Genomic DNA, 14,764 nt, shown 5'->3' with positions numbered 1-14,764 from the left:
CATTAAAACAAAACTGCGTTTACCTGCACATATTTTTAAAATTATTGAAATATCTACAATCAAGGATCAAAGTCCACCTCTTTCCCCTTCCCCCCATCCCCAATGAATTCAATGCAGAAGGAATTTCTGAGGGCCTTAATTTTTTCCTCTATTCTTGTCCTACTCTCATCAGCTGCCTATCTAAGGCAGATTTTAAAGGCCCTGTGTGCTGCACTTAATAAGGGCCAAGGATAGTCCCCAATTTGATGTGCTGCATAATAGGCAACCAGTGGAGGGATTCAAAGAGCAGGTGATATGTTCAGACTGAAAACAATACTTAAAGGGATTTTGTGGAAGTTCTTGGACATGATGCTGAACAAACTTTAACTGAGGGCTATAAAGTCAAATCTGGAGCTGTGTGGAAAGGCTCCTGACAACGAGCTTGACAACATTCTCTGGTAACATGAAGGGCCAGATCACTGAGGTCTTTGAGAGATTCAGAGCCAGAGCTTCAGTCGGTGTTAATTGGCATAGCTGTAGTGGGTCAATTGAAGATTTACCTCAACTAAGGTTGTGGCCCTCTGTTCCTAAAGGGATCAGTATCTTCCAGGTAATGAAAAGACAATGTTAGGCCCCAATCCTGCAGTGGATAGCATATGGGCGGATTGCTTCACCTGGAGGAAGCTCAAAGGAGACAACACATGGGTGCAACAGTCTGCCTGTGCAGGATCAATGGCTTAATTTGAAATATGGAGACCCAGGTTGGATTTGCAAAGATGAACTCTGATACAGCAAGTCCTACTTTCAAAAACTTCAGCAAAGTACATGCACTGCTTCTGCCTTGCACTAGAAATGGAAATACTTGTGACTTTTGACTCAAAATTCTATACATTTGTTTATTTTTTAAAAAACATTTTCACCACGGCCTCTTAACTTTTTCCTAAAAATTCCCTGGACTCTCCCAGTCCTGTTCATCCCCAACATATCAGTGGTAACTTCACTCTTGCCCAACCCTCTCATGTATTCTGTTTGTTTCATTTGCTCATTTAGCATGTGTCTCTCAGCTGTGGAAATGCAGGATCTTCACTCCTTGAGTCAGGCAGGAATTAGACAGTTCAAGGCAGCATACATGGTGCACAAGATGTGAACTTCTAGTACCTAATCATGAAAGAATCAGAGCAGCTATTATATGAGATTATTTTTTTTAAAACTTGTTTAAATATTGAGGGAATTTTTTTTTCTTGATTCAAATTGTTTTGTATTTTTATGATTAAAAAAACCAGCAAACCTTATTTAGAGAAGGAAAAACTTACAACCAAATGCAAAGTCATTCCTCATTAAGACCTAGGATCAAAGGAAGCAGCAGAATCAAATGTTCTTTTGAGTTGCTCAGCTTATTTGAGAGAGAGAGAGAGAGAGAGAGTACAGTGTTACTATTGTGAGCTGCTCTTCAGTCTCAGTTCTTTCATGGGACTAGGGGGATCAGATATTGCTAGCTTCAGTAGATTTGGAATCTGGCAGTGGGAGAGAGTAGTAACATTTTAAAAAATTCTTGTTTCTGGAACTGGATTTCCTAATGGTGCTGGAGTTCTGTGCTAGTGTCATTGTTTCCTGGCCTCTGGTCATGTTGGGGGCAACATGTTTCTCTAAATGATCTTGGTTGTAGTACAGAGATGTTTGAGGCTGCAGCTCCCTTCTGTTTACAGCGACAGCCACTTCCCCGCCGCACACTATTCAGGAATTTCCACACTAGTCTATATGGGGTAAATTTTCAAAGTGGGGCACAGGCAGTTGCGCTGTTAAATTCCGTTGATGTTGATGGGAGTTGTATGGCTAAACCCCTGCATGCTGCTTTGTAATTTATTCCTTTGTGCTCCTCAAACCTTCTGGCTCATGACTAATTTGGGTCTCTAATGGAAAAACTCTTACATGTTTTGTTGGTACATGGAACGGAAACAGGCTACTATTAGCACCATCTTGGCCATAGAAAAACTTTAAATTTCTAAGGCACTAACACTCTAAGTGAAGTACTTATACATTTGCTCTTATTGCACCCACATTAGTTTCACAGGAGCAAGAAATTCTCCACAGTTAAAGTTCCATCAAAAGAAACTAATAGCACTAAATTTTTTGCATACTGTATTCGTCTCAGAGGGGTTTTTTTTGGAGTGGGGATGTTTGGCAAAAAATCAGAACAGGAATTTTTAAAGGTATAATGCTCTGAATTTTTTTCCTTCTTATTTATTTATTTGGAAATGTCCCCATTTTTTTTTCCAGCTCGTAACTCTAAAATGATGTGGATTAGAAAATCTAACTATGTGTTGTTGTGTTGGCCTTGCAGAAGAGAGTGTCGTTTAGTATGTTTGTGGGAAAGGGTGGAATTGCAGAGAGAGAGAGCAAGATAACAAATGACATAAACAAACAAAATATGTATGTAAAAAGAATGTTACCAAGGCAAAGTAGAGTTAGAAAATTCTAGAATTAAGGTTGCCTGTGTAACTTTAGTTTGCCCTCCTTGTGTGTAAGCATTAAGATGCAGTTTCTAATTACATGATCACATATTCTTTTTCCATAGGATCCCTGCCTCATTCAGTGCATAAGCTGGACCTGCTCTGAAGATGAATCAGAGCTGTGTAGTGAAGGAGGCTGTTGTCTCTACCACACTTGTTGCAGAAGTCAGAGGGTGTGCAGTGAATGAAGCAGGGAATCACGGAAAGAGAAAGAATGTTCTCATTGTTAAAGGAGTTGACAGTTTCCTGGAGAACTGGATGCTATCCCATCATTGGCTACAGAGTTTTTATGTGATGCTAGACAAGTTACTTAAAACAAAACTTTGCACAGATCTCCACTAATTGTGTTTTTCTGATTTTCTGGGGGCCTAACTTAGGGCATTGGGATCTGATGTACAAAAGTGCTGAGCTCTCACAGCTGCAGCTGAAGTCCATTGGAGCTGAGCCTGGAACATCTGAAGTGTTAAAATATGCTAAATATGCTGAAGAATCAAGTTCTAGATCTTTAAAGTTGGGTATCCAAAATTACTGGACATATAACTTTGACATTCATCATGACTGATTCCCATCTGTAAAATGGGAATAATAATATCACCTCATTTCATAGATGTGTTGTCAAGATTTTAAAATCATGAATGTTTGTGACTCATTCAGTTACTGCAGTAATGAATATCACAGAAAGTCTCATGAGGAAATTCATTTTACAGTCAGTGCAGGGTTTGGATGGCATATAGTAAATAAGGCCTTAGGATGCAGATTGATTTGCCAAGGATAAAAGGAAATACTGAATAACTACCCACCCAGTGAGCGCCGTCCAGCCTATATACTGAATGAGGCTGGAGAATCCTATGGAGAAAATAATATGTGATCACGTAATTAACAACTGTATCACAATGCATATGCACAAGTATAAAACAACATATTTCTCCCTAACCTTATTCAAGGAAACCACTGAACCATTTTAGCTGAAACTTCCTACAAAATCCGGCCTGAGGGTGGTACCTAAAATGAAAATTTTCATCCTGAATGGTTAAAGTTTGGCAAAGTTAAAAGTAACTGAAAAGAGGATTTATAATGGCAAGTGTTAGGCAACGTTAAGTATAGGCATTGCTATCAGCTGTGCCTATAATACAGTTTTATAATATAATAAAACCCACACCAATGTGGGCAAGAAAGAGTAATAACTAGGGACTCATTAGAGCACGAATATGAATAGAAGGCACAGGAAGGTTGGAAAAGGGTTTGTCAGAGTGTACCCAAGCCCAGCACAGGCAGCAGGGAGCACTTGGAAAACCCAGACCAACCATCTTGCTCTACTTCTTAGAAGAGATGTTGTGAGTTAAGGACTATTTAGCATTTTCCTATCTTTTGTTTGTTTGCAGGGTTTGGGGGCTGAGGTTGAAATTAAGGCCAGATCTACATTACAGACCTATATTGGTATAACTTTGTCACTTGGGGTGGGAAAAATCCATATCCCCGAGCGATGAAATTATGCCAATCTATCCCGCCCCCACCCCCCACTGTAGAAAGCATTTTGTCAATGGGAGAGCTTCTCCTGCCAACATAGCTACCGCCTCTCATTGGCAAAGCTCTCCCATTGGCCTAGTAGTGTCTTCATTAAAGAGCTACTGTGGCGCAGAGGCACCATTACAGCCACTATAGTGCTGTATGTGAAGATAAGCCCTAAGTGTCAGCCTTGTACCAGGGCAGAGCTCTCTGCCGAGCTGTGTGTGTCCCTTAGGTGGTAGAATGCAGTATTTTCTTTCTTTCTGACCTGTTTTACCCCTTCTTGTTACTTGCTGCTGCAGCTTGGGTCACACTTGCAGAGGTGTTTTTTTGTGCATACAGGGCAATGTTTAAAATACGTAGTTATGGATCTATAACTAACACCAGGCATGGAAGGGGAATAGAAGATGAGTAAAAGAAGGGATGATGTGCAGAGGAAAGGAATCTGGGAAAGGGCAAAGGGGTGGGCACTGAGAAGGAAGCCATGGAATGGAAGGGGTATGATCTGGTGGTTGGTATGAAGCTGGTTTTGGAATGTGGGTGTGAGATGTCCAGTGCAAAGTAGGTGGAGGGCTTCCATGGCCAAGGAAGAGAAGAGAAGTGGATGGAAGGACATGGGGGCCAGGGGAAACTCAGAAAGTCAGCATCCTTTTTATCCATGTTAAACTCTGAGTTGATTTAACCAAGACCAGAGATTATTGTGAAAGCCGGGAGAAGTACTGGAAACAAATAGTTAAATATAAAATTATATCACGCATTCTAGAGCCTAGGCCTAACTAACAAGATACTCTCATATCTAATAAAGTATTGCTCACCAGTGCTTTCCAGCAAGCCTAGCTGTGACCCCTCTTTCAAGAGACACCACAAGCTGTCAAACTGTCTCCTTGGTGAAGAATCTGTTGTGTTTCTTTGCATTCCCTGATATACCAGACTAATCCTTTGATACTGGATATTTTCTTTCTTAGATTTCACACTTCTTCTCACTGGTGTATGGCTCATATGCGAATAGGCAGGGCTGCTGGAACAGTTTTTATAGTGAGGGTGCTGAGAGCCATTGAACCAAACTGTAAACTCTGTATATAATGGAAGCCACTTCAAGCCAGGGGGTGCGACAGCACCCCCTGCACCCCTAGTTCCATCACCTATGCAAATAGGCATCCTTTGTGAGGCATACAATACACAACACTCACATGGCCAGACAAAGATAAGATTTGTTACCTCCTGTCTGAAAGGAACATGTCCAAGGTATGTCACCTCCTGGAACTCTTAACTCCCAGACCTGTTAACATATTTTTTAGTATAGATACAGATATTATTTAAGGAATCAAGTACATATATTTTGTACTGATTACGTTCACCAATGGATTCTTGACTTTTGATAAGAGACCTCACATGCCACCCTTTGCTGACCTATTATGCATATATCTAATCCAGGGGATCCCGACAAAACCCTGTGCACCTCTTGTGTCCTCTGCCAGTTGGCAACCAGAGGGTCCCCGGATCACAGCAAGCAACCTACAGGAGAGTGTAAGAAGCTGTAGTATAAGTAGAGCACACCCAACAATATCTCACACTGCTGTCCATAGCTTTTCTGTGTAAATTCTACTCTCCTATAGCCATTTAGCTTAATTTGCACCCCTCATTCATCACCTTTTTAGCACTACGTACTGTGGGGGTGAGCGAGTACAGGCTTGTCCAGATTTATTTCAATTAGAAACTGGGTTGAAAGTCTTGATATATTTGGTATTTTTTGGCTTCATCCAGGTCAGAAATACACATAAACAGTTTCTCATGGCATTTTGTTTCTTCTGTTTTGGGTTGATAATGTGCTATATGCCGACATGGAGGGGTGGGGTAAGAGACAAGCTATCTAACATTTATAGAACCTCAGAAAGTTGTGGGTGGTGGTTTGTGTCTATTATTTTATTTCATACAAGCTAGCTTCCCTATTTTATGTCCTTTTTGGATCTTAAACTCACATTCTGAGCCGTAGTCAGTTAATCTCTGGAGACATCAAGTTGACAGATGAGCAGCTGTGGTGAACTGAGGCGGGAAACACTGAAATGGAAACTGCTGACCAGTTGTGTTTCTCAGCATTGCATCATCTTATTATAATGGCCAAATCTTACTAAAGAAAAATAAACTGTAGGAGGTTTGCAAGCTGCTGATTCGGTTTTCTGAATAGAAATTTAGTGTTATGACCTGTCATAACTGTGGCAAACAAATAATCCCTCCGCCTCTGCATCACCACCAAAAACTACTATTGCAAAATAGCATGAGAAGAGGCATGCAATTTTCATATGTGAGAAATATACAGTGTAAAGCAATAGGAGGAAAGAGAGGGAGACTGCAGCAAGACTCACCTCTTTTTTTTGCTTCACTCTCTTTTTAGACATACTATTATTTCTACTGAAGTCAAAGCTAGAGGCCCCAGCTGAGATTTGCGCCCAAGTGTGCTTGGCATTGTACAAACAGAGTGGCAATCCCTGCCACAAAGAGCTTATGTTCAAAAGGTGGGAGGAGAAATAGAAACACTGAGAGGTGAAATGACTTGCTTAGGGTCATACACTGTTTGGTAGCAGGTCCAGGATTTGAATCCAAGTGCCCTGATGGTCAGGAGAGTGCTCTAGTCACTGGATTATTCTGCCTCCTAATATATACTTTTGTATGTATCAGATGCCCCCAAATCCCAGTTCTGCAATCACATAAGACTTCTTTGGTTTAAAAAAATCATGGTGAAGAGAGTAAATGAAAGTAGCAAGTAAATGTTTTTAAAATAACCATCTATAACAAGTGGAAAAATGGAGAAGTTGATAGAGATGAGTACAAAATGGCAGTTAGGAAATACAGACAACTGATAAGGGAAGCTCAAGGTTTCAATGGAAACTCTGTGGCCAGTAGGGTTAAGGGAATTCTTTAAATGTGCCAAGAATAAACAAAATCCTAACAATGGTGTAGTTCTGATAAGGATGTCAATCATTCTGAAAATATGGAAGTAGTCAACAAATATTTCTGTTGTGTTTGGAAAGAAGAATTGCAAAGGGTGAACTGATTTCCTGCTTCCTGATCTTGCTGGTGCATCAAATACTAACAGGGCTACCCCTGTGATACCTTCAGTGGAAGGAGGGACCTTCTGACAGGGCTACAAGCCCAATATCCCACTCTGGCTATGTAATGGGTAGTGAACTGGACTCCTAATGGGTAGTGAATTGGACAGGGCTACCTAGACCTGAGGTGGATGGCAGTTCAGGTACTTACTTTAACCAATAAATGGGCAAAATAAGCAAAAACTTTGCTCATAACCTTGGCCCTACCCAACCTTGGCACCAGAGATGGGGGTGGAGGGGGGTGAGGTGGGGTGGGGGGCAGATGATTTGGAAAGAAGCAGGATGATATATTCATATCTTACAGTGACAAGGAAATACTTTCTATTCCATCTGTAACCAAGGAGGATCTTTAAACAGAAACTATTAAAGTTAAGCACTTTTTAATACTCTTTTTAACTTGGATACCCAAGAGTATTAGCAAAATTGGCTGGCAAGCTCTCTGAGCCATTAATGTAATTTTTGGAGTATGGACTGTCTTTTTGTTCTGTGTTTATGCAGCATGTAACACAATGAGTTTCTGGTCCATTACTGGGTCTCCTAGGTGCTACGATAATACAAGTAATCACTAATAACACTGGGGAAATTCCAGAAGACTGGGAAAAAAGCTAATGTATTTTCAATATTTAAAAAGGGAAAACGATGAGAAGATTACAAGTCTGGTTGATAATGGTAACTGTTGACAAAATATTTAGATTTTTGGAAGGCATTTGATTTAGTCCTGCTTGACATTCTCCAAGGTTTAGTTTAATTAGCTGTATGCTAAATCAATGTAGCCTAAATAAAGTGGATTAAAAACTGGCTAACTGATACAGCTCAAAATGTGAATGCGAAATCATTGTCTCATGGGGTGTTTCTAGTGGAAGCTGTTCTTGGACCAGTGCTATTCAATAACTTTCAGTGATTTGGAAGAAATAAAATCTTCACTAGTAAAACTTGCACCTGAGACACACTTGCTGGAGTGGTAAATAAAGAGGGGGATAAGTCTCTTGACTAATGCAACCTCCTTTCAAAGTGTGTCATCGGCTGAGTAGAACTGAACTCCTAGCTTTGCACTGCTCAGCTAACTTGTGTGATGTTCTGTTTATATGACTTGCCCTGTGTTTAGTACTGCGTTCCTGAATAATAGCGTATACAATTTCATTTTGAAACTTGTTTCCATTCCAGTGTGGGACAAAAATGGCACACATTCATTCACACCCATATATAGGCTCTCTCTTTTTACATTTCTGTCTATAAAGCATAGTGGTTAAGCTAATGGTTTAGGCTGAAGAAGAGCTGCGTTCAGATCCCTGTTGCGCCTGATTTAGAGAAACACTTCAGTTTTGATTGGAAATAAGTTTTGTTGAACATACTTTGACCAGCTCTGCTTTCATTCCCATGCAGTTACTTGTAGTCTTGTAATAGATGTATTGTGGTTATGTAAACTTTATGTAATGGTTAGCGGTGTAGTGGCTCTCAACTTTTGCCTTCTCTGCAACCCTTGTGAGAAGACCTGAAGCCTAGGGAGTATTTACTGTGTTCATTTATTTTTCTGACGGATATGGATTCTCTATTTCCAGAAGAAATGTGCAGGAGATGCTATTCAGTTTTATTCAGCTATTAAGGAGAGTGCACATGGGCATAAAAATTACATATGGTTATGGCAATTGCCAATCAGAAAATAATTAATTACTAAATGCAAAAAAAGCTCATCCCTTCTTTCTGTTTTTAGACATTAAGTAAATTAAGAATTCCAGGAACCTAGTCTCTTGAGCCGTTGGTGAAATAGCTTATTTCAGTATAATTCCAAAAGAACAATGTAACTGAATTAAAAAATTATTAATCAAATCCTCAGTAGCAAGAAGTCAATAAAAGGAACAATACATCTTCTATCCTATCTATGTTAAAATACGACAAGAAGTCACTTGGTTCAAAGACAATAATTGAAATGTCTGTAATTTAGAGAACAATAAGGCTAGGAGGATTCCCCTTTCAAACCTGATCTATCTCGTTATACTAATTGACAGCATAGCCTAATTTGTTTGTCTCTTTCCAGTTTTACTGCTCATGGGTTGTACAGTGAAACAGAAGTGATAGTTTCTGAACTGGGCCAAGAGAAATAGTTTTTTTAAACACTGGAGCTTAGATCTATAGCCCAAGAGACATTTTGGGATTAGATGCATTGGATGCTATTCTGCTGATTTCCATCCTGTGCAACTCTCAAGTAAAGTTTTGCTAACTGTTCTAGCTGCAAATGGGCCATATTTTTTAAAATAGGCTATTTAGTACTTCACTCTCATGAGATGTAAATTGGGGCAGAATGGATTTTCTGTGGGGGTTTTCCACGGATTGGAAATGCACCATCCTGTCTGAGATGTGACCTACAATAATTGCGTCTGCTGTACAGGAGATTTTGTACCTATTGAAGGTTGCTTTTATACTGGTTTTGATATCCAGAAACAAAGCGCTCTACTGCCACTTGAAAACGAGTGGCAAAGAACTGGGATGTGCCACTTTACAGCAGGGCTAAAGCAGCAGTGGAACACAACTTCCTCCATTATTTCACTCTAGTCTTTAGCGTGTAAGCTTTTCTCCAGCAGGCACCATTTTTTAATGTGTTCGTATAGCGCCTACTATAATGAGATGCTGGTCCAGAGTTAGGGTACCTAAGTGCTACTGTGATACAATTAATCAATATAATAATCTCTGCAGTGCCACTCTAGGATAGCAGCAGATTAACCACAATGAAATATTTGCTTACCATACTGAGAAGGCTCTTGGTAAGGCTGGATAAAATATGAACAGTATCAGAGCTTCCTCCTTCCAGACATTACATTATTTTTCATTTTCCTGTGCCCTGCTGCACTTTCTGGATCTGCCAAGACCAGAAGCAAGAGGTACTAATACCCTCTTGTGCATTTACATCTAATTGTACAGACTCAGGGAATTTGGGTGGTTCCACTAAATTTATGGCAGTTTGTCCTAATTAAACCTTGTGAGCATCACCCATTTCTAATAAGGCAGAGAGGTGGGCATGGGCAGACAGGCTCACTTTCCCCTTCAGTGATGAACACATTTCTGCAGGCAGTGAGTGAAAAACTGCACCATGAAGATGGGGCTGGACTAGGATGCAGAGTTCAGTGAAAGTTAGAGAGGGAAAGCTTGTTGTTGTACCCCTTATTTTTTTTTTTTTGATAAAATGTATTTGATTAGTAGCATTCAGACACTAAAGAACTTGGAGAAAATGGGAGGGAGCCTTGCTACCTCAGGACAAAATGAGGAAAGAAATGGGGTATAAAATTCACTTCTAAGCAGAAAAATCTCTCTCTCTGGTAGTTACCTGGCTCCCATCACTGAAGTCATGTCTACACTATGAGTACAACAGCCGTATAGCCATGACACCATAGCTATGATTCTGTAACCCGATAGTATAGACGCAGACTATAGCAATGGAAGGGTTTTTTTTCTCTCACTGTAGGAACTCCACCTCCTTGAGCAACAGTAGGTAGGTCAACACAAGCATTCTTTCATCCACTTAGCTGCGGCTGCACTGTGGGTTAGGTCAGCAAAGTTATGGCACTTGCAGTGTGAATTTTTCATACTCCTGAGCTCTGTAGGTTTGTTAACCAAATTGTATATGTAGATCAGGCCTGAATGCTTCAGTCTTTTTATATTAAGTCATCCTCACAACCTCCTTATGAGGTAGAGCAACACTATTATATTTTACAGATGCGGAACTGAATGATATCGAGACTAAGAGCAGGTTTACACAGTGGGCTTAAGTCAACTTAAGTTACACAATTCCAGCTACGTGAATAACGTGGTTGGAGTTGAAGTAGCTTATGTCGATTTGTTGCGGTATCTATACTGCACTGGGTTAACAGGAGAAACTCTCCTGTTGACTTACCTTATGCTTCTCATTCCAGTGGAGTACTGGAGTCGATGGGAGAGCAATTGGTAGTCGATTTAGTAGGTCTTCACTAGACCTAGATGCCTAAATCCCAGTGGGCTTAAGTGACTATCTGACTCAAGGTCAGATAGGAAGGTTGTGGTAGACAGAGAATTGCAGCTAGTCTCCTAAGCCCCGGGCAAGTCCCTAACCAGTGGAGCATCATGTCTCTGCTTCAGATTGTCATGTTTCATTTTGTGTTTGTTTGTTAAATTTAGTTGAAGAAACAAGTTGTTTTGTTCTTACTATGTTTTAACGTTCTTAAACAATTTTATTCTAAACACAATATGTCTCATATTTATGGCAATTTCTCACCTGGTTTCAAGTTCATTTATTAACCACAAACACACAGCAGGAGTGAATCTCATAACCCTCATTCCAAAAACACATGCCTGTATGCAGGAAGCAAAAGAAGCTGCTCCATTGGCTCAGTTAGTAGAGAAAGTCTAGGTATACACATTGACAATGGGCTGCCGTGTTTCATCCAGGAGATAGCAGTGCTGTATACAAGCACATACATCTGAATGCTTTACAGGCAAAGAGCCTAAATTCTATCTTACCATCTCTAGGTGTTCATTAATCTGTCTTCCCAATGGTTTTCCCCATTTAAAATATTGATTTCCTGGCCAGGCCCTCACCATTTTTGAAATAATTAACCTGGCTTTAGATTTGCCCCTTTCCCTCATCATTTCCTTGACCCAGTTCCTTTGATTTCTAAGGTTCCTGTAAACATAACTGTTGTATCTTCTTTCCGTGGTTCTCCAATGAATTTTACAGAACTATGTTGATTTATACTACTTGAGGATCTGTCAGTCTGTCTTCCAGCTCTTCTAGTACAATTCATTTGGTGGCAGAATACATAGTTTGACTTTTGCCTGAGGATTACACTTCTGAAATAATTGCGGGATGATGATTTTTTTTTGTTCCAGGATGAATGCTTCCTGGAAAACAGCTTTTTTAAAAAAATGGTAATCATTACTTCTGCATCATTATTTGTTTTCTGCATTTAAGTAACTGCACCATAAATATCCATTATCAATAACATTGCAAACATATTAATTAGTTTCTCAATGAGGCTTTGCAGCAGAGATCTAAGCGTTTCTGAATTTCCTGGGTGGGTGTGTCAGACTGACATGCCATGTCTGGTTTTATTAGGTGTTTTTTGTGTTAAGCTATTATGAATAAAGTTTGAGGTGCTTAGGTATATTATTACTATCAGCATTTGGGAACAGTGATTGCAAGATAGGCATTAAACAACTTCCAGTTGATGCAAGCTTAGCACAGTTTTTGCTAATTCAGCCAGAAGGAAACTCACTTTCGGTGGAGCTGGTAATGGTATAAACAATTCAAAGGGTCCCAGCTGAGTTAATGCTCAGACTGCACTGTTCAGCCACAGGACAAGATGTTCAGTGACTGGACAAGTTTCGTCATCAGTTGGCAGACAAAATGTTGTGAGAGTGTTTCACCAACACCTACACATTCTCTCTCATTCCAGAAACTCCTGTCAGCAGGAGATGTCAGAAAGTGAAATATTATGTGAGAAAATTAGAGACAAGGTGAGTGAGATAATATCTTTTATTGGATCAACTTCTGTTGGTGAGAGACATGCTTCTGAGTGCACAGAGCTCTTCGGTTCAGGTTTGGGAAAGGTACCAGCAGCATGAGATCCTGCCATAACAGATGCAAAACCTGTAGACATATCTCCACTGCTGATCAATCCCACCCACAACACATCTTTTAAGTTCCATGGGTCCTACACATGCCTATCATAACATGTGGTGTACCTCATCCAGTTTACTACATGCCCCAATAACAACTATGTGGGTGAAATAAGACAAAACAATCACTCCATATATCTGATAACTCAGTCCTTGTCCTCAGAGGAAATCTGCAAAAGATGAGCCTGGAAGCTTAAATTCATAACTTTGCTAGACAATAAAAATCATAGCCTTAATAAAGACACTGGATGTTGTAATAAGCCATAAAATCTGTAACTGACTAACCCTCCTTTTTTGTCTTATGACTGCAGAGGTATTAATGGGCGACTTCGCTTTGACTGATCTCTTACAATATGTGTTAACTACTTATGCTTAACAATCTTGTATTGTATTTAGCTGGGACACTCTGAGAGCCTTTCTCAGATCTGAGGAAGAGCTTGGTGTTGCACAAAAGTTCAGCACTGTGAACAACAACATGAGAAAATGACACACTACAAGCTATGAAGTAATTTGATAATGCAAAACCATGCAGAGTACATTGTTAAAACCAAATTACTTGTAAGAAAAATATCCTCCAGAACATGGAAAAGCTGAGATGAACCCTTCCCCTTGCTCCCAGCTGTATGGTAATATACAATTCACTTCCAAATTCAGCATTAAGGGCCCTTATCCTACTGTATGAGAAGGGAGCAAACAGGAGGTTTTTTTAAAGGTAGAAATGACCTAAGAGTAGCAGAAAAGGGAATGAGACAACTTTATACCATGGGATCTGGTTCTGCCTTCCTGGGAGTCCACATTCAAAGTTAGCATACTCCATGGAGATTTCCAAATGCCCGCTAAATAGTCATGAAGGCGGGGAAATCTAGTTTCAGATTTACATGGAAGCTTTAAAAATAGCACATTTCAGGCTAGCAGAGGAGAAGGATTGGTTTTATGTTTAGACCACAAAACTGAGAGTCAAAAAATCTAAGTTTGGTTCATGCCTCTGTCACAGACTTCTTGTGTAATCTTGGGCAAATCACTTAACATTCAGTGCACCTGGGCATAACAATTTCCCATTGGACTATGCTGTTGGATTAATGAGTGTTTATAAAGTATTTTGAGATCCTTAGCTAAAAGGAACTATATATAAAGGCAAATACTTTATTATTGGGTATGCTGGAAAAGGCACCAGTATGTGAATTATATATACATGTGCTTTGCAAGTTAGATTGGAAATTGTCCAAACCAAATCTGTTGTACTACACATTTTTGCTTCTCCATTATACAGCAACAGCTATTGATTTCAAAATTATCTTGGAACCTTCTAAATGTCCTGGGTCAAATACTAACATAAACACCATCAATCTTCCAATGAATCTAAAAATTATTTCCTAGGACTGAAAACTAGCCCTATTTCCATCAGTTTAGTTGTTTGGCTGAGTGACACTGACATAGAAAATCAACCCCGGCAAAGGTTATTCCAATCATTTTCCCTGTATTGGTATCCAAAGTTAGAGCACGAATCAGTGATTTTAAAAGTGCTGTCTCAGTTTAGTTGTGGTCTCCAAAACTAGATTAGCATTTAATAATGCATTGAAATCTGTTAGTGATCCTTGCAGTTGCTCATGTGCTAATTTTTTTTGGATATTATACAGAGATGACAGAACAAAAATAGGGTGATAATTGTCAGTCCTGCCAGGATCTCCCATCTTGCGGACAGGTGTTACTATGGCTGCCTTCCAAATGGAGAGGATACTTACTCTCAGTTTCACATGCCAAGCTAAAGAGAGCGAGAGACACAGAAAGGCCAAAGATGTTGCAAGATGTCTTATGCCTGGCTTAAGGAATCTGAGGTCAGAGTCAGCAGCAGCTGCATACTAGTTTTGCTAATTTAGACCATGTGTTTTAGGAACTCATTTGGTCCAATACTGTAAATGAAACTCCAGTATTAACCCAGGTAGAGTAGGAGACCTCCTTCTCCACTTTCTTTGGCAGGCAAAGAAAAGAAGCCCCTTTGGCTATCATTATGAAACA

The sequence above is a fragment of the Gopherus evgoodei genome, chromosome 2, assembly GCF_007399415.2.
Source record: "Gopherus evgoodei ecotype Sinaloan lineage chromosome 2, rGopEvg1_v1.p, whole genome shotgun sequence".
NCBI lineage: Eukaryota > Metazoa > Chordata > Testudines > Testudinidae > Gopherus > Gopherus evgoodei.
The sequence above is the reverse complement of the archived record's forward strand: the minus strand, read 5'-3'. Positions refer to the sequence as shown.